The sequence below is a fragment of the Haematobia irritans genome, chromosome 5 (genome assembly GCF_050003625.1).
Source record: "Haematobia irritans isolate KBUSLIRL chromosome 5, ASM5000362v1, whole genome shotgun sequence".
NCBI classification, from domain to species: Eukaryota; Metazoa; Arthropoda; class Insecta; order Diptera; family Muscidae; genus Haematobia; species Haematobia irritans.
Window position 1 is genome coordinate 104,771,951 of NC_134401.1, and position 24,704 is coordinate 104,796,654.

Consider the following 24,704-nt stretch of genomic DNA (forward strand, 5'->3'; position numbering starts at 1 on the left):
TATATATAGCCCCCATATAAACCGATCCCCCTATTTGGCTTGCGAGGCCTCTAAGAGAAGTAAATTTCATCCGATCCGGGTGGAATTTGGTACATGGTGTTAGTATATGGTCTCTAACAACCATGCAAAAATTGGTCTACATTGGTCCATAATTATATATAGCCCCCATATAAACCGATCACCAGATTTGACCTCCGGAGCCTCTAGGAAGACCAAAATTCATCTGATTCAGTTGAAATTTGGTACGTGGTGTTAATATATGGCCAAACTCTCATGCAAAAATTGGTCGAAATCGGTCCATAATTATATGTAGCCCCCATATAAACCGATCCCCAGATTTGACCTCCGGAGCCCCTTGGAAGAGCAAAATTCATTTGATTCGGTTGAAATTTGGTACGTGATGTTAGTATATAGTATCCAACAACCATGCAGGAATTGGTTCATATCAGTCCATAATTATATATAGCACCCATATAAACCGATCCCCAGATTTGACCTCCGGTACCTTTTGGAGAAGCAAAATTTTTCCGATCTGGTTGCAATTTGGTACGTGGTGGTAGTATATAATATTTAATAACCATGCCAAAAGTGGTCCATATCAGTCCATAATCATATATATCCCCCATATAAACCGATCCCAAGATTTGGTTTTGGAGCATCTTGGAGGAGCAAATTTCATCCGAGTGAGTTGAAATTTGGTACATTGTGCTAGTATATGGCCGTTAACAACCATGCCTAACTAGGTCCATATCGGTCTATAGTTATATATAGCCCTAAGATCCATATCAATAATTGTATATAGCCCCAATATAAGCGACCCCCATATTTAAATTCTGGCTCCCTACGTACCGTGCAAAAGTCCATATCGATTCGTAATTATTTGTAGACTTACCTACACATACTTTTTTTTGTCTAATGTATACTACGTATGGACTACCTCACAATTTAGAAAACGATTTAAGATACCACAACCCAAGTAATTCGATTGTGGATGACAGTCCTTCGTAGAAGTTTCTACGCAATCCATGGTGGAGGAAACATAAGATTCGGCCTGGCCGAACTTACGGCCGTTTATACTTGTTTAATTTGGCTTCAATTTGTTTTCTTTCCTTTGTTTTCTTAATGAAACACCAAATATTGCAAAAGCATAAAAATTCTATACATCCACACTTTTTATAATGCAAATTGACTGATGTGTACGGTAATTCTCGTTTTCCAAAAAGAAATTGAATCACTTGACTGCGCAGCAGGGATGGAAAATACAATTTTTAAGAAAGTACAAATAAGGTATTTTTTTTAAGCGAAAAGGTACTTTTCACTTAATTTCAAATAAAATTCTATTGGAAAATTATTGTCAAGGGCTCCTTTAGAAATAAAATGTTGACAAAATTTTCTATAGAAATAAAATTTTCATAAAATTTTCTATGGAAATAAAATTTTTACAAAATTTTCTATAGAAAAAAATTTTGACAAAATTATCTATAGAAATAAAATTTTGACAAAATTTTCCATAGAAAGTTTTCTATAGAGATAAAGTTTTGGCAAAATTTTCTATAGAAATAAAATGTTGACAAAAAATAAAAAAAATAAATTTTTGACAAAATTTTCCAAAAGAAAACATTTTGACAATATTTTCTGTAGAAGCAAAACTTTGACAAAACTATCTGAAGAAATTAATTTTTGCAAAATAATATTTTTTTGATAGTTTTTGGTAAGATTTTCTCCAAATGTTGGTAGATTATTTTTCTCTCAAGTTTCGACCGTGACTGTAATGACTTTTATAAAAATCGAGATTTTCTTCCCGCATGAACTTGTCTGCTTTGCCAAATTTGAAAAAGACTATTAGCAAATAAGTTTGTTAAAGACTGTCTCAAAATATTGAAATATTATGTCAAAACCATTGTACCATACATTTGATATCTACACAAAAGGTACTAAATCATTCGCGGGGTTACTACGGTACTGACCAAGGTGAAAAAGTATTGAAAAAAGTACTATAGTACTGCATTTTCCATCCCTGCTGCGCAGTTGAGTGGAATGACTGCGCTCTGCCTATGTTGAATAGTTTTGAGCCAGTGTTGCCAATTTGGTGCTTTTAGCACCAAATTTAGTGGTTTTTGATTTCTAAAAAGCACCAAATTGCCTTTTTGGTGCCTTTTCAAAAAAAGCACCAACTTGGTGCTTTCTGGCATTTTCATTTAGTGCTTTTGGTGCTTTTTTTTATTTTGAACAGTATTAAGTTTAATTGATACAAAAATTTTGATTAGACTTTCAAGAGCCGAAGAAACTCAAATTTATTGCCAAATATAGAATTTGATTGTTATGAAGTTGGTATTGATTATTTTTTAATCAATATTGTTATTTAGGGTATTCTGTAGGAAAGTCGAGCGATGAGTGTCGAATTTTTGAATTTGGTAAAGATGTCATTAAAAACGTTTGTATTAAATCCACAAAAGCACGCACAACTGAAATACGCAATGACTTATTAAAGAACATTAATTGTGAAAAAATGACTATTTTAGCGGCTAAACTCGATCTTAATACCCACCTTAACTTCTTGAAATTCAATTCACAAAAGTTCTATAATACATCTTTCGAAGGTTTTTTTTTTTAGTAGAGCATTTAATTTTCGATTTTGTGGTGGAAGGTGGTATGTTAGAATTTATATTTGTTTTGGTGCTTTTTGGCCTTGGGGAGTTGGCAACACTGTTTTGAGCGATGGAGAAAAAGAGCGAAAAGAGGGCAAGAAAATGTGTATTTTTTCAACAACACGCGATGGAGAGATCAGTCTGTGGAAGGAACTCGTAACGAATGGTTGGGATTTTGCTTTTCGCGTAAATTGAAAAATATGACTGGCGACATTCTGTATGCTGCTTTCGAAATGTGTGCATACATATTTTGAATACAATAACAAGACATACAAAAGGGTTGCAATAAATAAAATGTGCAACAACAAATGGTTATGCGGTAAAGAACTGAAAAATATATAACAGAAAGCATTTGGAATTATCAGCGTTTGTGTTTTGCGGTATTGTAAAAATGGAACACAATCTACATTTATCGAAGGTAAGCAATTGTGAAATGTAACTATATATGTATTTTTTATAAAAATATAAAATTAATTTCTTTTAGTGGACATTTTTATTTCGTCAAATTGGTCAATCAATTAACTCCATCATTTTAATCAAAAATCATGTACTATACAGAATATTTTTGCAATCAAAAGGTGGGTATCATATTGATGTTTTAAAATTGTTAATTCACGCCTAATTTTCTTAAAAGCAAGAGCAGTATGGATATGAAGTAGTATTTTTTGTTTTACCTGTCTTTTTCAGTTTGAACCCAAAATATACGACATTCGCAATAAATGTGTATAACGAAAATAAACATTTTCCATTTATATTTTTTTATTTCCAGAATTTGCAGTATATCAATATAATACCAAATATTATATTGGTTTGCCAGTATTTTTTGCCCTGATTGGTTCAAATTTTAATAGGTGATAAACTTGCCGAGACCCCCATTACGCCCTTTTATTCTAAAAGATTACACCGACAAAAGAAGATTATAACTCTGCAACCTGAAACTAAGAATTCAACTTGATATTCTATGCAGGTAATTTTTAACAAAATTAACTTTTAATTAAAATAAATAAGTTGTAATTATTCTATTTACTTTCAATTTAGCTACAGACTGCTGATTTATAGGAAATCTAGGTGCATCTAAAAATTATAAGAAACATGCTGACATGGTTATTATGATAAGGAAGATATAGATTTATATAGTTTATTTTTTTAACTATTTAGTTGTTATTGATCATAATTGTATGTTTAACCCTGGACAGTCATCCTTCGTCAAAATGACGACGCGTAATTTCATTTTCGATCTAAAATGCATTTTAGTCGATTGGGAAATGATGAATTTAAGTTATACAAATGCAAATATTTTATGAATTTTTGTTGTATACTAATTAAGAACAAAATGAATAAGAAAATAAATTCAATTTTGGTTCACATTTTTGCTCACAGTGCAAATTATAGCATCTTGAAATAAGCCGTAGTCAAAATGACGAAGGATGACGTTAGTGTACAAAAAATAAGGATGACTGTCCAGGGTTAAGTTATTTTAGAACAAAACACACAAATAGATTCAGAAAAATAAAAGATTGAAGATGTTTTATAAGAAACGCATATTTTCTTTTATTTCAAATAAAACTAAATAAGATTTTGGGGCGCAATACATAATTGTTATACCCGCCACCATACACGCAAAAAAATAATTATTTCCTTCCAAACGAAATTTTAGACAAACAAAGTTCATTTCTCATTTGCTTTTCGCTGTAAGGAAGTGTATTTGGAAGAAAAGTATATACTTTTTGTGATAAACGTTTATTCTTTTCCAGGATGTAAAAACAATTTCATAAAGACTAACTCAAAAAAAAAAAACATTGTTTTCTTGCTAATTGCATTTTCCCTCACATCCACGATGTTTTTTAGTTCTTAACAACTTTTCCTGTAATACCAACAATGTAGAAGAAATTAAACGATTTTATAAATTTTTAATTTTTTTACCTTTCGCCTGGACGGAGAATCGAACCGCGGACCATGCACTTTGTAAGCCAACACACTAACCACTAAGCTTTGTACCTGTCATGGGCATCAATAGATAATTATCCATATAAGTTATATTTATATAGCATAGCTTGCGGCGCCCACGAACCGAATAAACAAAGTTTATTTAACAGAAACAAACATTTTGTTTGGCACCATGGAGCAGTGGTTGCTACATCCGACTTGCATGCCAAGGGTCGTGGATTCGATCCCTGCTTCGACCAAAGTTTTTTTTTTTACATATATTCCAGATATGTTCGGAAGATTCCGAAAAAATGTTCAACATTACATTGTAGCATATTAAATTTTGGACTGCAAAATGTTTCTTATTAAAGACCTAAAGTCAGAAAAGAACAGTGTTTGATATAAACGAAATGGATTGTGTTGTTGTTTCAAAAATAACTTTTGTTATTGAAAAAATAAAAATTTTTTAACAAACGAATTTTTTTGGTGATAAAAGTTTAAAATTTTCGAAGCAATTCAAAAAACTCTAACAAAAGAAAAACGTTTTCGGTACACGTTTTCCAACCGTTTTTTTTCTTTGCGTGTAGGATGGGGGGTATATTAACTTTGTCATTCCGTTTGTAACACATGGAAATATTGCTCTAAGACCCTATAAAGTATATATTCCGGGTCGTGGTGAAATTCTGAGTCGATCTAAGCATTTCCGTCCGTCTGTTGAAATCACGCTAACTTCCGAACGAAACAAGATATCGACTTGAAATTAGGCACAAGTCGTTGTTATTGATGTAGGTCGGATGGTATTACAAATGGGCCATATCGGTTCACTTTTACGTATATCCCCCATATAAACGGACCCCCAGATTTGGTTTGCGGAGTCTCTAAGAAAAGCATATTAAATCCGATCCGGCTGAAATTTGGTACATGGTGTTGGTATATGATCTCTAACATCCATGCCAGAATTGGTCCATATGGGTCAATAATTATATATAGCCCTTATATAAACCGATCCCCAGATTTGACCTCCGAAGCCTCTTGGAGGAGCAAAATTCATCCGAATTGATTGAAACTTAGTACGTGGTGTTAGTATACCACGTATAAACCGATCCCCAGATTTGCTTTGCGGAGCCTCACACAGAAGCAAATTGCATCCGATCCGGCTGAAATTTGGTACATGGTATTGGTATATGATATATAACAACCACACAAAAATTGGTCCACATCGATCCATAATTATATATAGTCCCCATATAAACCGGTCCCCAGATTTGGCTTGCAGAGCCTCAAAGATCCAGCTGAAATTTGGTACATGGTGTTAGTAGTGGTGGTCTCTAACAACCATGCAAAAATTGGTCCATATCGGTTATTAATTATATATAGCCCGCATATAAACCGATCCCCAGATTTGACCTACGAAGCCTCATTGATGAGCAAATTTCATCCGATCCGGTTGAAATTTGGAACATGGTGTTAGTATATGATATCTAACAACCATGCCAGAAGTGGTCAATATCGGTCCATAATTATATATAGCCCCCATATAAACCGCTCCTCAGATTTGACCTCCAGAGCCTCTTGGAGGAGCAAATTGCATCCTATCCGGTTGGAATTTAGCGTGTTGTGTAAGTATATAGTCTCTAATAACCATGCAAAATTAGTCTATATCGGTCCATAATTATATATAGCCCGCATATAAACCGGTCCTCAGATTTGACCTCCGGAGCCTCTTGGAGTATCAAAATTCATCCGATCCGGTTGAGATTTGCAACGTGGTGTTAGTATAAGGCCGCTAATATCCATGCCAAAATTGGTCCATATCGGTCTATAGTTATATATAGCCGATCGCCAATCACACAAAAATTGGTCCATATCGCCAACAATAATCTACCAAAATTTTATTTCTATAGAAAATTTTGTCAAAATTTTATCACTGTAGAACATTTTGTCAAAATTTTATTTCTAAAGAAAATTTTGTCAAATTTTTATTTCTATAGAACATTTTTTCAAAATTTTATTTCTATAGAAAATTTTGTCATTATGAATTATATACGTATTTAGTCGGCCTTTTTATACCCACCACCAACGAATGTTGATGGGGGTATAATAAGTTTGCCATTCCGTGTGTAACACACCGAAATATTGTTTTGCGTCTGTAGAAAGTGTATATATTCTTGATTAGGGAGAAATTCTAAGCTGATATAAGCATGTCCGTCTGTCCGTCTCTCTGTCTGTCTGTTGTAATCACGCTACAGCCTTCAATAATGGCGCTGTCGTCCTGAAATTTGGCACAGATTCGTTTTTTGTTTGCAGGCAGGTCAAGTTCGAAGATGGGCTATATCGGTCCAAGTTTTGATATAGTCCCCATATAAACCGACTTGTGCTTATAAAAACCGTAGTTTTTATCAAATTTGCCTGAAATTGAAAATCTAGAGGTACTTGAGGACCACAAAAAGGTGTGCCGAAAATGGTGCCCATCGTTCCATGTTTTGGTATAGCCGCCATATAGACCGATCTCTCGATTTTTATACCCTCCACCATAGGATGGGGGTATATTAGCTTTGTCGTTCCGTTTGTAACACATCGAAATATTGCTCTAAGACCCCCATAAAGTATATATATTCTGGGTCGTGGTGAAATTCTGAGTCGATCTGAGCATGTCCGTCCGTCCGTCCCTCTGTTGAAATCACGCTAACTTCCGAACGAAACAAGCTATCGACTTGAAACTTGGCACAAGTACTTTTTATTGATGTAGGTCGGATGGTATTGCAAATGGGCCATATCGGTCCACTTTTACGTATAGCCCCCATATAAACGGACCCCCAAATTTGGCTTTCGAGGCCTCTAAGAGAAGCAAATTTCATCCGATCCGGCTGAAATTTGGTACATGGTGTTAGTATACGGTCTCTAACAACCATGCAAAAATTGGTCCACATCGGTCTATAATTATATATAGCCCCCATATAAACCGATCCCCCTATTTGGCTTGCGAGGCCTCTAAGAGAAGCAAATTTTATCCGATCCGGCTGAAATTTGGTACATGGTGTTAGTATATGGTATCTAATAACCACGCAAAAATTGGTCCAAATCGGTCCTTAATTATATATAGCCCCCATATAAACCGATCCCCCGATTTGGCTTGCGAGGCCTCTAAGAAAAGCAAATTTCATCCGATCCGGGTGAAATTTGATACTCGGTGTTAGTATATGGTCTCTAACAACCATGCAAAAATTGGTCCACATCGGTCCATAATTATATAAAGCCCCCATATAAACCGATCCCCCTATTTGGCTTGCGAGGCCTCTAAGAGAAGCAAATTTTATCCGATCCGGCTGAAATTTGGTACATGGTGTTAGTATATGGTCTCTAACAACCATGCAAAAATTGGTTCACATCGGTCCATAATTATATATAGCCCCCATATAATCCGATCCGCCGATTTGGCATGCGAGGCCTCTAAGAGAAGAAAATTTTATCCGATCCGGCTGAAATTTGGTACATGGTGTTAGTATAACACCAACCATGCAAAAATTGGTCCATATCAAGTTCATAATTGTATGTAGCCCCCATATAAGTGACCCCCATATTTCAATTCTGGCTCTCTACGTACCGTGCAAAAAGTCCATATCGATTCGTAATTATTTGTAGACTTACCTATACATAACTTTTTTGTCTAATATATACCACGTATGGACTAACTCACAATTTAGAAAACGAGGTTAAGAATTTTTAAGATACCACAATCCAAGTATTTCGATTGTGGATGACAGTCTTTCGTAGAAGTTTCTACGCAATCCATGGTGGAGGGTACATAAGATTCGGCCTGGCCGAACTTACGGCCGTATATACTTGTTATTCTTAGACATCTATAAACTATATTTATTATCCGATTTTCCTGAAATTGGAAATCTAGAGGTATTTTGGGATCATAAATAGGTGTGCCAAAATTGAGGTGTATCGGTCCATTTTTTGGTATAACCCCCTTATAGACCGATCTCCCGATTTTACTTCTTGGGCGTCTAGAGACTATATTTTCTAGCCGATTTGCTTGAAATTGAAAATCTAGAGAAAAATTTAAATATACTGGCGTTTTAGACCATAAAAAATCTGTATCGAATCTGTATTTTTACCGGTCCGTTTAATAAGGCATCGATATAGACCGATTTAACTTCTTGAGGGTACACGCAAAGAAAAAAATATTTTCTTCCGGAATGAAATTTCAAACAAACGAAATTTCCCTTTCGGATAAAGTATTATCGTTTAGAGAAATCTTATCCGAATTTTTGATAAGCGATTCAACGATTGTCTCTAAAATTTGTTTCAAAAGAAAACTATGCTTGTCTAAAATTTCGTTCCTCAGAAAAGAAAACACTTCTTTCAGGGTATAACAGGCGCACTGATCATGGAAATTGCTTGAAACTGAAAGTAAAATTTCCAGATTTTACTCATGGTATTCATTTAAATAAGGGCGGAAAAAATCTACAAATTTAAGATTTCAAATCTAAACGTTATTTCATTATATACACGATATGTTTATGATTTCTCTAAAACTCAAACAAAATTGGTTCTCATAAATCCAAAATCTGATCTAGTCTTCATAGATATGTTAGAATCTGGTTGAACTGATTTGCTTGGGAGAAAATTTGTCTAAAATTCTATATATTATCAAGAAACCCGCAACGACGAAGAGTTTTCAAAGTAAACTATTATATTTTATTCATGGTGGTGGGTATTTAAGATTCGGCCCGGCTGAACTTACTTCTGTATATACTTGTTTTTGTTTAATATATGCCCTGTATGGACTAAGTTACAATTTAGAAAACGGCATTAGAAAGTTTTAAGAAAACTTGCCATCGGCAAGTGTTACCGCAACCCATGTAATTCGATTGTGGATGACAGTCTTTAGTAGAAGTTTCTACGCAATCCATGGTACATAAGATTCGGCCTGGCCGAACTTACGGCCGTATATACTTGTTTTGATTGAAAGTTATTGCCAATATCAATTAATTATTTAATTGAATCTATGAAATAGGTGATTGATTTTTGTCGCGAAATTAATTAAAATTTTAATTGATTCAACTAAAACATTGATTGAATTTTATGTCAAAAACCAATCACTTTTTTAATTGCAATCACACAATTAATTGATTCCGTGACAAACGTCAATTAAATTTTTAATTGAAAATCGTGTTGGTTTTCAATCAAAATGGATGATTGATACTATCATTTTCGTGATTGAAGACATTTCAATTAAGAAAAAAAAAATGATTGAATCCGCGATTTTCGCGATTGAAATCGAAAAAAAATTTTGTGTATGGAGGATATAAAAACTGAAATTGAATCGAATTCCATTTACGAAGATTATTCCAATTTGGATGTTGGTTAAAACCAACAAATCGATCTTTAAAGTTGAATTACAATTGAAAGGGGAATATATTGCAGCTCGTTTTATGCTGAAAATTCAACAACAAGTCGAAAGTCAACTTTATCAAATTTGCGCCTTTCTAAATTTTGAAAAATTTCGAAAGTCCATCCTTTCAGTAATCGAATGGCAACTCTTTCAAATTTGAACGAAATAGTAAAGTGTTGTGCCTTAAAGCAAAGTGTTTTTTTTTTTTTTTTTGAAAATTTAAACATTAAAAATCGATAATCTAATTTTGGTCGTCATCAAAATTCGATTCGTCGATTTTTTTACTTTCTCAAAAAGACGATTAATCGTGTGATGGAAATATCATATAAAAATATTGATTTTTAGTTTGTGATCAGAGATTCACACTAGGAGTTGTTCTGAGTCGATCAATTTATATAGGGATTTTTTTTACTCAATACAAAATTTTTGTATCCTGAGTACCCTCATATGAATAATATGCAGGACATTTTTGTAACATAGCACAAATATTTCAAGCAGCAATAATTACACAGGCTGGGTGAAATTTATGGAGCTCTCGACTACGCTCGACTTTAATTCCCTCATAATTGTTATTAAAAATTTCCAACAAATAAATTTCCACTTTACATTATTATTGCAGCCCAACTCAACTTCAACTGTTTTCTTTCTGTGACAGCCATAATATTGTATAAGTGGTTACACTTGACCAACTTATATCCTGTAGAGATTATTGACCCTTCAGTTGGATATTAAACTTAAAGAATCCTAATGATGGTTACAGTGCTGATAAGTTGAATAGAATCAGAATCAATTCTTTTCAGCAAAAACTGGGTAGGGGGTACCTACTTCCTCTAGTATTACCAGTAATTAAAAACTTACCACTTGCAGCATTACTGGGGTCAATAAATTATATGGATAGACTAAAAGTCCTTCCTTTTGCATGACCAGTAATAAAAATCGTACTATTATCAGCATTACCAAAGTTCTAAATATAATGGATTACTACTAACAATAAATATCGCTTGCAGGTCGCCGACTACGAAAAATAGAATATCTTGGGGTTCAGGGTTCGAATCCTTTTTGTACCCTAAACCACATAGTGGTCAAGATATAATAACATTGATTTGCCCAAAAATATCCCTTCCAGAAATATTGATTTAATACCCCGTAAAATATGCACCAATCGACTCAAATACACCTCTTGCGTCTATCTAACCCTTGGTATCTGTTTGTCCTTGCATTTGTTGTTCACAGGACTCCTGTCGCATTTGTTAACATATTTCGATGAAATTTGGTTTTCTTTTTTTTTGGCACAAGGACGAACGCTGTTGAATTTAGAAAAAAAAACAGATCAAATTTAGATATAGCTCCCATGTATATGTACACTGTTAGAAAAATATGTTTTTCATATGTTCCGATATAAACAAAATGTGTTTCGGGCACAATTTTTAAACACAATATATTGACATCTAATGTTCCTAAACTAACACTAAATGTTTGGGACACATATGTTAGAATATATTATGGTTGGGGCATGAATGTTTCATAAAAATAATATGTGTGAATGTAAACATATATAAATTTACAAATTTCGAGTAAACATATATATGTTGTGATATTTTATTCAGAGAGCGACAGAGAGAGTATAGAGAAAGAAATAGAGATGGAAACCGGGAGGCTTGACGAAAGATTTCAATATAACAAAGCGAGAGAATCAAAAGAGGGCAATTTCTGTGAAACCGCTTGTATGCTGTTTTATGATAAGGCCAAAAATTTGATATGCTTAAGTCTAAATATTATTTAATTTGAATATTAGAATGAGTATTCGCAGTAAAGAGAATAGACCTTCGGAACCAAGAGAATAGATATTTGAAAAAAAAAAACAAGTATATACGGCCGTAAGTTCGGCCAGGCCGAAGCTTATGTACCCTCCATCATGGATTGCGTAGAAACTTCTTATAAACACTGCCATCCACAATCGAATTACTTGCCGTAACGCTTGCCGATGGCAAAGTATCTTAAAACCTCCTAACACCATCTTCTAAATTGTATGTAAGTCCATACTTGGTATATATTAAATCAAAAAAGATCGAGTCAATACGTATTAATTCAATTTGACATAAAATTGTGACAAAATTTTCGACAGAAATAAAATTTTAACAAAATTTTCTATACACCCTCAAAAAAAATCGCTTCTTTAACATATGTTCCAAACATATTTTGCAGGAAGCACATATATTATTGCATACTGCCGAAACATTAATATGTTTGTTTTATGTGAACATATTATATGTTTGGAAGCATTTTGAGCCAAAAATATTATATGCTTGGAAGAATTTTTCCCAAACACGATTGTGCTCATTCCCTAACATACTCGTAATTTTCACTTCCACGAATTTTTTTAGTTCTTGGCACCTTTTTCTGTAATACAAATAATGTTGAAGAAATTATTCACTTTTATAAATTTTTTAAATTTTACCTTTCGCCTGCACGGAGAATCGAACCGAGGACCATACAGTTTGTAAGCCAACACACTATCCACTGGGCTACGTAACTGTTATAGTCACCAGTAGATAATAATCGTTTTAAGTTACATTTATATAGCATAGTTTGCAGCGCCCACGAGCCCATGCAAACATAACATTATTTAACAGAAACATACATTTGTTTGCCACGTGGAGCAGTGGTTAGCATGTCTGCCTTGCATGCAAAGGGTCGTGGGTTCAATCCCTGCTCCGACCGAACATTTTTTTTTTTTTAATTTACACATTTATATTTATACTATATTAATTTTTTTTAAATGAAACTTCGAAATGTGCGTTATTAAAGATTTATAGTCAGTAACAGTGCTTGATATAAACGAAATTGACTGATTTTTGGATAAAATATTATTTTTTATTGCAAAAATAACAATCTTGTAATAAAAAACTGTTTTTGTACAAAACTTTAAAATTTGGAAGGAATTCAAAAACTAACAAAAGAAGAACGTGGAGTCGAGTATAAACATACATACACAATTTTATAATATAAACATAAATTTATTTAGGAGTGAACAGTTTTTTACTAGCATTTAACACCATCGCTCTAAAATTCCTTTTATTTTTCTTTAATAATTCATTTTAAAGAAAATAAACTTTTTAAATTGTTTTAGCTGTAAAACTCGAACTTAATGCCCGCTTTTATATTTGATGGTGTCCGTCAACTCCTCGTGGACTACTTTTTAATAAAGAGGAACTAAAGTTTGTTTTTTTTACATTTTACTGTGTAATTTTTCACTATTTCCTCCTTATTTCATTTTACTGTCCCAACTCTAAAAAGAGTATAGTGCCCTTTCGTTATTTTTATGAAGACCCCTGATTTCTTTTAACGCACCAAGAAAAAAATTGTGCCCATAATGCCAAAATGATAAACAAAACACATGTCCACACATACATAAAATGCTGCTCTCAAGGCGAAAACATAAGCTGTTTGTTTTTCAAATGTCTATTCTCTTGGTTCAGAATGTATATTCTCTTTATTCAAATTAAATAATATTTAGACTTAAACATATCAAATTTTTGGCCTTATCATAAAACAGTTTTCCGAAACAACATACAAGCGGTTTCACAGAAATTGTTCTCTTTTGACTCTTTTGCTGTGTTATATTGATATCTTTCGTCAACTCTCCCGGTTTCCATCTCTATTTCTCCCTATACTCTCTCTGTCGCTTTGAATAAAATATCACAACATATGTATGTTTAGTCGAAATTTGTAAATTTATATATGTTTGTATTCACACATATGACTTTTATGAAACATTGATGCCCCAAACATAATATATTCTAACATATTAACATAGATGTCCCAAACATTTAGTGTTAGTTTAGGAACATTACATGTTCGCACTTAAATATATTGTGGTTTAAAATCGTGCCCGAAACACATTTTGTTTATATCGGAACATATGAAAAACATATTTTTCTAACAGTGTAGAAATAAAATTTTCACAAAATGTTCTATAGAAATAAATTTTGACAAAATTTTCTATAGAAAGAAAACGTTGACAAATATTTCTACAGAAATAAAATTTTAACAAAATATTCTATAGAAATAAACTTTTGACAACATATTCTATAGAAATAAAATCTTGGTAGATTATTTTTGGCTCGATTGGCAACCATGATTATGAACCGAATAAAATTTGAACAAAATTTTCTATAGAAATAAAATTTTGACAAAATTTTCTATAGAAATAAAATTTTTACAATGATGAAAATTTTATTATGAACCGAATAAAATTTTAACAAAGTTTTCTCTAGAAATAAAATTTTGACAAAATTTTCTCTAGTAATAAAATTTTGACAAAATTTTCTATAGAAGTAAAATTTTGACAAAATTTTCTATAGAAATAAAATTTTGGTAGATTATTTTTGGCTCTAGTGGCAACCATGATTATGAACCGATATGGACCAATTTTTGTGTGATTGGATCAATTTTGGTATGGTTGTTAGCGACCATATACTAACACCACGTTCCTAATTTGAACCGAATCGGATGAATTTTGCTCTTCCAAGAGGCTCCGGAGGTCAAATCTGGAGAACGTTTTATATGGGGGCTATATATAATTATGGACCGATATGGACCAATTCTGGCACGGTTGTTAAAGATCATATACTAACACCATGTTCCAAATTACAACCGGATTGGATGAAATTTGCTTCTCTTGGAGACTTTGCAAGCCAAATCTGGGGATCGGTTTATATGGGGGCTATATATAATTATGAACCGATGTGGACCAATTTTTGCATGGTTGTTAGAGACCATATACCAACATCATGTACCAAATTTCAGGCGGATCGGATGAAATTTGCTTCTCGTTGAGGCTCCGCAACCCAAATCTGAGGATCGGCTTATATGGGGGCTATATATAATTAAGGACCGATATGGACCAATTTTTGCATGGTTGTTAGAGACCATATACCAACATCATGTACCAAATTTCAGTTTATATGGGCGCTATGTATAATTATGGATCGATGTGGACCAATTTTTGCACGGTTGTTAGAGTCCATATACCAATACCATGTACCAAATTTCAACCGGATCGGACGCAATTTGCTTCCCTTTGAGGCTTCGCAAGCCAAATCTGGAGATCGGTTTATATGGGGTCTATATATAATTATGGACCGATGTGGACCAATTTTTGCATGGTTGTTAGAGACCATATACCAACATCATGTACCAAATTTCAGCCGGATCGGATGAAATTTGCTTCTCTTTGAAGCTCCGCAAGCCAAATCTTGGGATCGGTTTATATGGGGGCTATATATAATTATGGACCGATGTGGACCAATTTCTGCACGATTATTAGAGACCATATACCAACACCATGTACCAAATTTCAGCCGGATCGGATGAAATATGCTTCTCTTAGAGGCTCCACAAACCAAATCTGGGGATCGGTTTATATGGGGGCTATATATAATTAAGGACCGATATGGACCAGTTTTTGCATGGTTGTTAGAGACCATATACCAACATCATGTACCAAATTTCAGCAGGATCGGATGAAATTTTCTTCTCTTTGAGGCTCCGCAAGCCAAATCTGGGGATCGGTTTATATGGGGGCTATATATAATTAAGGACCGATATGGACCAATTTTTGAATGGTTGTTAGAGACCATATACCAAATTTCAGTTTATATGGGCGCTATGTATAATTATGGACCGATGTGGACCAATTTTTGCACGGTTGTTAGAGACCATATACCAATACCATGTACCAAATTTCAGCCGGATCGGATGCAATTTGTTTCCCTCTGAGGCTTCGCAAGCCAAATCTGGAGATCGGTTTATATGGGGTCTATATATAATTATGGACCGATGTGCTGTGCCGTCCGTCTGCTGAAATCACGCTAACTTCCCAACGAAACAAGCTATCGACTTGAAACTTGGCACAAGTAGTTGTTATTGATGTAGGTCGGATGGTATTGAAAATGGGCCATATCGGTCCACTTTTACGTATAGTCCCCATATAAACGGACCCTCTGATTTGGCTTGCTGAGCCTCTAAGAGGATCATATTTCATCCGATCTGGCTTAAATTTGGTACTTGGAGTTGGTATACGGTCTCTAACAACCATGCAGAAATTGGTCCACATCGGTCCATTCTTACGTATAGCCTTCATATAAACGGACCCTCAGATTTGGCTCGCGGAGCTTCAAAGAGAAGCATATTTCACCCGATCCGGCTGAAATTTGGTACATGGAGTTGGTATACGGTCTCTAACAACCATGCAAAAATTGGTCCACATCGGTCCATAATTATATATAGCCCCCATATAAATAGATCCTCAGATTTGGCTTGCAGAGCCCCAAAGAGAAGCAAATTTCATCTAATGTTGCTGAAATTTGGTACATGGTGATGGTATATGGTCTCTAACAACCATGCAAAAATTGGTCCACATCGGTCTATAATTATATATAACCCCCATATAAACCGATCCCCAGATTTTGCTTGGTGGTGGTATGCAGCTAACAACCATACCAAAATTGGTCCATATCGGTCTATAGTTATATATAGCCGATCTCCAATCACACAAAAATCGGTCCATATCGGTTCATAACAAACCTCTGCAACGAATACACAAGCGAATACTTCAAGCACACGCCACACAATTCGAGTAGTAACTGGCATTTGTCATTGTCCATTTCTCAAACGAGTGAAATATAAACCTTGCACATTGTGAACCAAAACAAATAGAACCCAGTAAAGCAAGCACCAAGCAATGTTTTGAAATATTCGAATGTAATCGGAATTCCAAATCCATTCGTTTTATAATTTCCATTTCGTTTTCTCAACTATAAGAGTATGCTACACACACTTACACACCATTCCTATTTTGTTTGTTGTTGGCACATACAATAACATAAAAAGCACAAACCCGCTCACAGCCTTCCAATCAACTGATCGACGATTGTGCTTGTCTTTTGTTTGATAGTTACTTCGTGTCTTCGTGTTTCTGTTAAATAATGTTATGTTTGCATGGGCTCGTGGGCGCTGCAAACTATGCTATATAAATGTAACTTATAACGATAATTGTCTACTGGTGACTATAACAGCTACGTAGCCCAGTGGATAGTGTGTTCGTTTTTTGTTTGCAGGCAGGTCAATTTCGAAGATGGGCTATATCGGTCCAAGTTTTGATATTGTCCCCATATAAACCGACTTCCCGATTTGGGGTCTTGGGCTTATAAAAACCGTAGTTTTTATCCAATTTGCCTGAAATTGAAAATCTAGATGTACTTGAAGACCATAAAAAGGTGTGCCGAAAATGGTCCGATCGGTCCATGTTTTGGTATAGCCGCCATATAGACCGATCTCCCGTACTGTATTTATTATCCGATTTGCCTGAAATTGGAAATCTAGAGGTATTTTGAGACCATAAATATGTGTGCCGAAATTGAGGTGTATCGGTCCATTTTTTGTATAACTCCCATATAAACCGATCTCCCGATTTTACTTCTTGGGCGTCTAGAGACTATATTTTCTAGCCGATTTGCTTGAAATTGAAAATCTAGAGGTATTTTAAGATCACAAATAGGTGTGTCGCAAATGGTGCCTATCGGTTAATGTTTTGGTATAGCCCCCATATAGACCTATCTCCCAAATTTATTCCTGGGGCTTCTAGAATCCGTAGTTTTTATCCAATTTGACAGAAATTAGAAATCTAGAGGTATTTTAGGACCATAAAAAGGTGTGTGGCAAATGGTCCGTATCGCTCCATGTTTTGGTATAGCTCCTATATAGACTGTTATCCCGATGTTACTTCTTGGGCTTCTAGAATTCGTAGTTTTCACCAAATTCGTCTGAAAATTGAATTCTAGAGGTATTCTAGGAACATTAAGAGGTGGGGAGTATTGGTCCATGTTTTGGTATAGCCCCCATATAGACCTAACTCCCGAATTTATTTCTAGGACTTCTGGAATCCGGCTGACCACAAATAGGAATATGGTGTGTGTCGACCCATGTTTTAGTATAGCCTCCATATAGACCGATCTCCAGATTTCACTCCTTGGTCTTCTAGAAAACGCAGTTTTTATCGGATTTGCGGAAAAATGTAAATATACTGGAATTTTAGACCATCAAAAATCTGTATCGCATTTATTTTTACCGGTCCGTTTGGCAAGGCATCGATTGATAGTACACCCAAAGAAAAAAATATTTTCTTCCGAAATGAAATTTTAAACAAACGAAACGAAAGTATTTTCGTTTAGAGCAATCTTATCCGAATTTTTGATAAGCGATTCAACGATTGTCTCTAAAATTTGTGTCAAAAGAAAACTAGTCTTCTCTAAAATTTCGTTCCTCAGAAAAGAAAACACTTCTTTCAGGGTATAACAGGCGCACTGATCATGAAAATTGCTTGAAGCTGAAAGTAAAATTTCCAGATTTTAATCATCGTATTCATTTAAATAAGGGCGGTAAAAATCTACAGATTTAAGATTTCAAATCTAGGCATTATTTCATCATATACACGATATGTTTATGATTTCTCTAAAACTCAAACAAAATTGGTTCTCTTAAATCCAAAATCTGATCTAGTCTTCATAGGTAGAAACTGGTTAAACTGATTTGCTTGGGAGAAAATTTGTCATCAAACCCCCTAAAATTCTATATATTGGCAAGAAACCCGCTACGACGAAGAGCTTTCAAAGTAAACTATTATATTTTATTCATGGTGGTGGGTATTTAAGATTCGGCCCGGCCGAACTTACTGCTGTATATACTTGTTTGTACCCGATTTGCCAACATCTAGAAGTATTTTGCGTTCATAAACAAGTGTGCGAAAGATGGTGAAGTTCCTTGTTTTGGTATAGCTCCCATATATCCCGATCTCCTGATTTGACTTCTTGAGAGAAAAGACGATTTTTATTCGATTTGCCTAAAATTATGAATCTAGAAATCCACACAAAAGTGTGCCGAAAATGGTGTGTATCGGTCCATGGTTTGGTATTTCCCTCATATAGACCGATCTATATGAGAGACATCCCAATTCATAATCTAGAGGTATTTTGGCTCCACACACCCAGAAAAAAGGGGCTCTAATGCCAAGTGAACTTTATTTTAGTTCATGGAGATTAGTTGATTTTAGTTAAATTTTGCACAATATGAGTAAATGTTCCTTATTTGAATAATTGTTTGCTAACTTTAATGAAGTGAACTAAAAATAAGAAAAAAAGTTGTATACAAATAGAGTGCACAATTTTACTAAAAAATAAAATAGTTCATATTTTCCTAAAATGGGAGAAGTTTGCTTAAATTGAGTGCATAAGTCTCTGAAATGAGTAAATTTTACTAAAATTGTACCTGTCTCGAATTTCGTACAACGCTAAAGACATTTTAAATTAAACAAAATTTTCTTAAACAACAGAAAACAAGTAAGGAAAGTCTAAAGTCGGACGGGGCCGACTATATTATACCCTGCACCACTTTGTAGATCTAAATTTTCGATACCATATCATATCCGTCAAATGTGTTGGGGCTATATATAAAGGTTTGTCCCAAATACATACATTTAAATATCACTCGATCTGGACAGAATTTGATAGACTTCTACAAATCTATAGAGTCAAAATTTAAGTCGGCTAATGCACTAGGGTGGAACACAATATTAGTAAAAAAAATATGTGAAACATTTAAATCTGAAGCAATTTTAAGGAAACTTCGCAAAAGTTTATTTATGATTTATCGCTCGATATATATGTATTAGAAGTTTAGGAAAATTAGAGTCATTTTTACAACTTTTGGACTAAGCAGTGGCGATTTTACACGGAAACTGTTGGTATTTTGAACATTTTTGTCGAAATCAGAAAAACATATATATGGGAGCTATATCTAAATCTGATCCGATTTCAACCAAATTTGACACGCATAGCAACAATGCTTATTCTAGTCTCTGTGCTGTGTTTTAACTAAATCGGAGTTAAAAATTGGCCTCTGTGGTCATATGAGTGTAAATTGGGCGAAAGCTATATATGGGAGATATATCTAAATCTGAACCGATTTGAACCAAATTTGGCACGCATAGCTACAATGCTAATTCTACTCCTTGTGCAAAATTTAAACTAAATCGGAGCAAAAAATTGGCCTCTGTGGTCATATTAGTGTAAATCGGGCGAAAGCTATATATGGGAGATATATCCAAATCTGAACCGATTTCAACCAAATTTGGCACGCATAGTTACAATGCTAATTCTACTCCCTGTGCAAAATTTCAACTAAATCGGAGTTAAAAATTGGCCTCTGTGGTCATATGAGTGTAAATCGGGCGAATGCTATATATGGTAGATATATCCAAATCTGAACCGATTTCAACAAAATTTGGCACGTATAGCTACAATGCTAATTCTACTCCCTGTGCAAAATTTCAACTAAATCGGAGTTAAAAATTGGCCTCTGTGGTCATATGAGTGTAAATCGGGCGAATGCTATATATGGTAGATATATCCAAATCTGAACCGATTTCAACCAAATTTGACACACATGGCTACAATGCTAATTCTACTCCCTGTGCAAAATTTCAACTAAATCGGAGTTAAAAATTGGCCTCTGTGGGCAAATGAGTGTAAATCGGGCGAAAGCTATATATGGGAGCTATATCTAAATCTGAACCGATTTCAACCAAATTTGACACACATGGCTACAATGCTAATTCTACTCCCTGTGCAAAATTTCAACTAAATCGGAGTTAAAAATTGGCCTCTGTGGGCAAATGAGTGTAAATCGGGCGAAAGCTATATATGGGAGCTATATCTAAATCTGAACCGATTTGGCTAATATTTTGCGAGTTTTTCGAGACCCATAAAATATTCGGATGTACGGAATTTGAGGAAGATCGGTTGATATACACGCCAATTATGACCAGATCGGTGAAAAATATATATGGCAGCTATATAAAAATCTGAACCGATTTTTTCCAAAATCAATAGAGATCGTCTTTGAGCCGAAACAGGACCCTATACCAAATTTTACGACAATCGGACTAAAACTGCGAGCTGTACTTTGCACACAAAAATACATCAACAAACAGACAGACAGACGGACTGACAGACAGACAGACGGACATCGCTAAATCGACTCAGAATTCAATTCTAAGCCGATCCGTATACTAAAAGGTTGGTCTATGATTACTCCTTCTTGGCGTTACATACAAATACACAAACTTATTATACGCTGTACCACAGTAGTGGTGAAGGGTATAAAAATTAATTATTTCTAAAAAAAATTTCTTCAATTTTACAAAAAGTATTAACTTATTTGTAACATGTTGGAATTAGAAAACTATTTTAGTTAAAATTTTCTAAAATAAACCTACATTTTCTTCCACAGTGGGGTCACTTTGTTTTGGGGGGCATATAGGTAAGCCCAATATGGAGCGTATCAATCCACATGTAGACTGATCTCCCAATTTGATTTCATGATCTTCTGACATAATCATTTTTATCATATTTGCCTGGAATTTAAAATTTTGAGGTATTTTAGGTCCATAAATAGGTGCACCGAATATGGTGTGGATAGGTCCATGTTTTGGTATAGCCCCATTGTGTTAAGTCTCCCATGTCCATATTGGTACATATGTTCGCTTGATATTAAATCCACCTGAAATTGTACATATTTTCAAGTAACCCGACGAAGAAATTTCAAAGGAAATTTCATGGTGGTGGATATTTAAGATTCGGCCCGCCCGAACTTAAGTCCTTATTTACTTGTTTTTCATTCAATTTTATTGTATCGAGGGGGCAGTGGTCTTTAGGAACTAAACCACAATGCAGGGCATTACTTGATATTAGTATGATTATAGGGTTTAACCCCGGACCATCTGCATGCAAGGTTGCTATGCAAGCGATTCTACCACGTTTTTTTTATATTTTGATCTGCATGACTACAATTGTTCTATGTGGTTTTAAGCTCTCTGAATGTCGTCCTGCAAACCGTCTTAGTTTATGGTCGAACTGCGACCACTAATTCAAGCAAACTGAATTAATTTTTTTTTTGTTTGGAATTAAAATTTGTTTTTCACCTAACGACTGCATACTTGTACCCTTAAACTATAGTGTCTTAGTGTCAACCATTTCCATGGTGGTACACCACCACTGTGATACTTTATCCTAGACTATACTTATGGTACTGCAGAAAAAAATATATATCTACGAGTATCTACCGCTGCATTCATTGCAACTGGGACAACACAAAGCCTCCATATTGTAGGTATTGTGTATGCGTGAAGGTAATGGTGTGGAACGCCATGTCAGCGATTAACTTGCAAATTTGCCGTCCAACTCGGATAGGATATGGGCACCAGGAAAAGTATTTCCTACTATGGGGTTGTTGTGGTCGATGTTTATTTGCACCGCGGACAACAGAAAACCAGACAAACTGACTCACAATGGGGGATGGCATACACACTAGCTTGCACGGACAAATGCAATGGAATAAGACCTCCCTATGGACTTAATTTTATTCACGCAATCTCATGTTGCGAGAATGGTCAGTTGATGGTGTCCGAGCCCTAATTTGGATGACTATAAACCTATGGTGGGTTTGGAAAAGAGAGAAAATACGTTACATTTATGCATGTGTATACTTCAAGGTATCCTTAGTGCTGTTGTTCATTGAACGCTACAGAAAGAGAGTTTGTCGGCTTTATTTCACCGAATGGTTTTCTTGGTTATCTTTGGCGGGATTTGTAAACCAGTTACAGATGTCCCCAGTGGCGGCAAGTAGAATTTACTGCATTTACACATTTCGAAATATATTCTGCCTCAATAATGAAATTCAAAAAAGCTTACTTTGGTCCAAAGATTTACAGATTTTTTTTAATTTTGGTATTACTTCGATGCACAATAAAATTTTAAAGATTTTTAGTGAGACATCTAGCCTTACGTCTAGTAGTCTCGATAAAATTTATTAGCATACTGATCAGATATTGCACTCTTTTTTTTGCTTAACCCTTAAATGCGCACTGTAACTTTTAAGATGCAGCCAGAAAAAAATTGTTACGTTTTAAAAATTTTACTGAATTCTATAAAATTAAGTTTGTTGTATTTAAAACATCATAACGCAGTTTTTATACCCTAAAAAAACTTCTTACGAGGGCGGTTCGGAAACCCTGAAACTTCAATACACTTAGTCCAACGCTTTTCTAGCAATTCTATCCCTTGATTAAAATAGTTGAGGATAACTTCTTCAAAATAGAAGTTTACAACTGTAATTGCATCTTCATTTGAGGTAAAACGCTTACCAGCAAGGATTTTTTTTTTTTAAATTTTGGAACAAGTAAAAGTCAGTGGGAGCTAAAATAGGAGAATAAGGTGGGTGGTCAAGCAACTCGTATTTTAATTGATCCAAAAGGTTGCAATAGTACTCTGAATTTATTGTTTTACCCTTTTGCAGATAGTCAATCAATAAAATACCTTTGAAGTCCCAAAAACCGTTGCCAATTGAATTGTTTTTGCCTTTTTGGGGCACTTCCTCCATCGGATTGGATCAACTTTAGATATAGCTCCCATATATAACAAATTGGCTGATAAGTCCCTGGTCTAACAAAGAAAAACACATTTCTTGTCAAAATTCGTTTTTATTATTCAACATAGTTCCCTTCAAGAGCGATGCAACGATTATAACGACCTTCCAATTTTTTGATACCATATTGGTAGTACTCCTTCGGTTTTGCCTGAACATAGGCCTCAGTTTCGGCGATCACCTCTTCATTGCAGCCAAATTTTTTCCCTGCGAGCATCCCTTTGAGGTCTGAGAATAAGAAAAAGTCGCTGGGGGCCAGATCTGGAGAATACGGTGGGTGGGGAAGCAATTCGAAGCCCAATTCATGAATTTTTGCCATCGTTCTAAATGACTTGTGGCATGGTGCGTTGTCTTGGTGGAACAACACTTTTTATACCCTCCACCATAGGATGGGGGTATATTAACTTTGTCATTCCGTTTGTAACACATCAAAATATTGCTCTAAGACCCCATAAAGTATATATATTCTGGTTCGTGGTGGAATTCTGAGTCGATCTGAGCATGTTGGTCCGTCCGTCCGTCTGTTGAAATCACGCTAACTTCCGAACGAAACAAGCTATCGACTTGAAACTTGACACAAGTAGTTGTTATTGATGTAGGTCGGATGGTGTTGAAAATGGGCTATATCGGTCAACTTTTACGTATAGCCCCCATATAAACGGACCCCCAAATTTGGCTTTCGATTGCTCTAAGAGAAGCAAATTGCATAAGATCCGGCTGAAAGTTGGTACATGGTGTTAGTATATGGTCTCTAATAACCATGCACAAATTGGTCCATATCGGTCCACTTTAACATATAGCCCCCATATAAACGGACCCCCAAATTTGGCTTGCGATTGCTCTAAGAGAAGCAAATTGCATCCGATCCGGCTGAAATTTGGTACATGGTGTTAGTATATGGTCTCTAATAACCATGCAAAAAGTGGTCCACATCGGTCTTTAATTATATATAGCCCCCATATAAACCGATCCCCCGATTTGGCTTGCGATTGCTCTAAGAGAAACAAATTGCATCCGATCCGGCTGAAATTTGGTACATGGTGTTGGTATATGTTCTCTAATGACCATGCAAAAATTGGTCCACATCGACCCATAACTATATATAGCCCCCATATAAGCCGATTTCCAGATTTGTCTCCGGAGCCTCTTAGAGGAGCAAAATTCATCTGATCCGGTTGAAATTT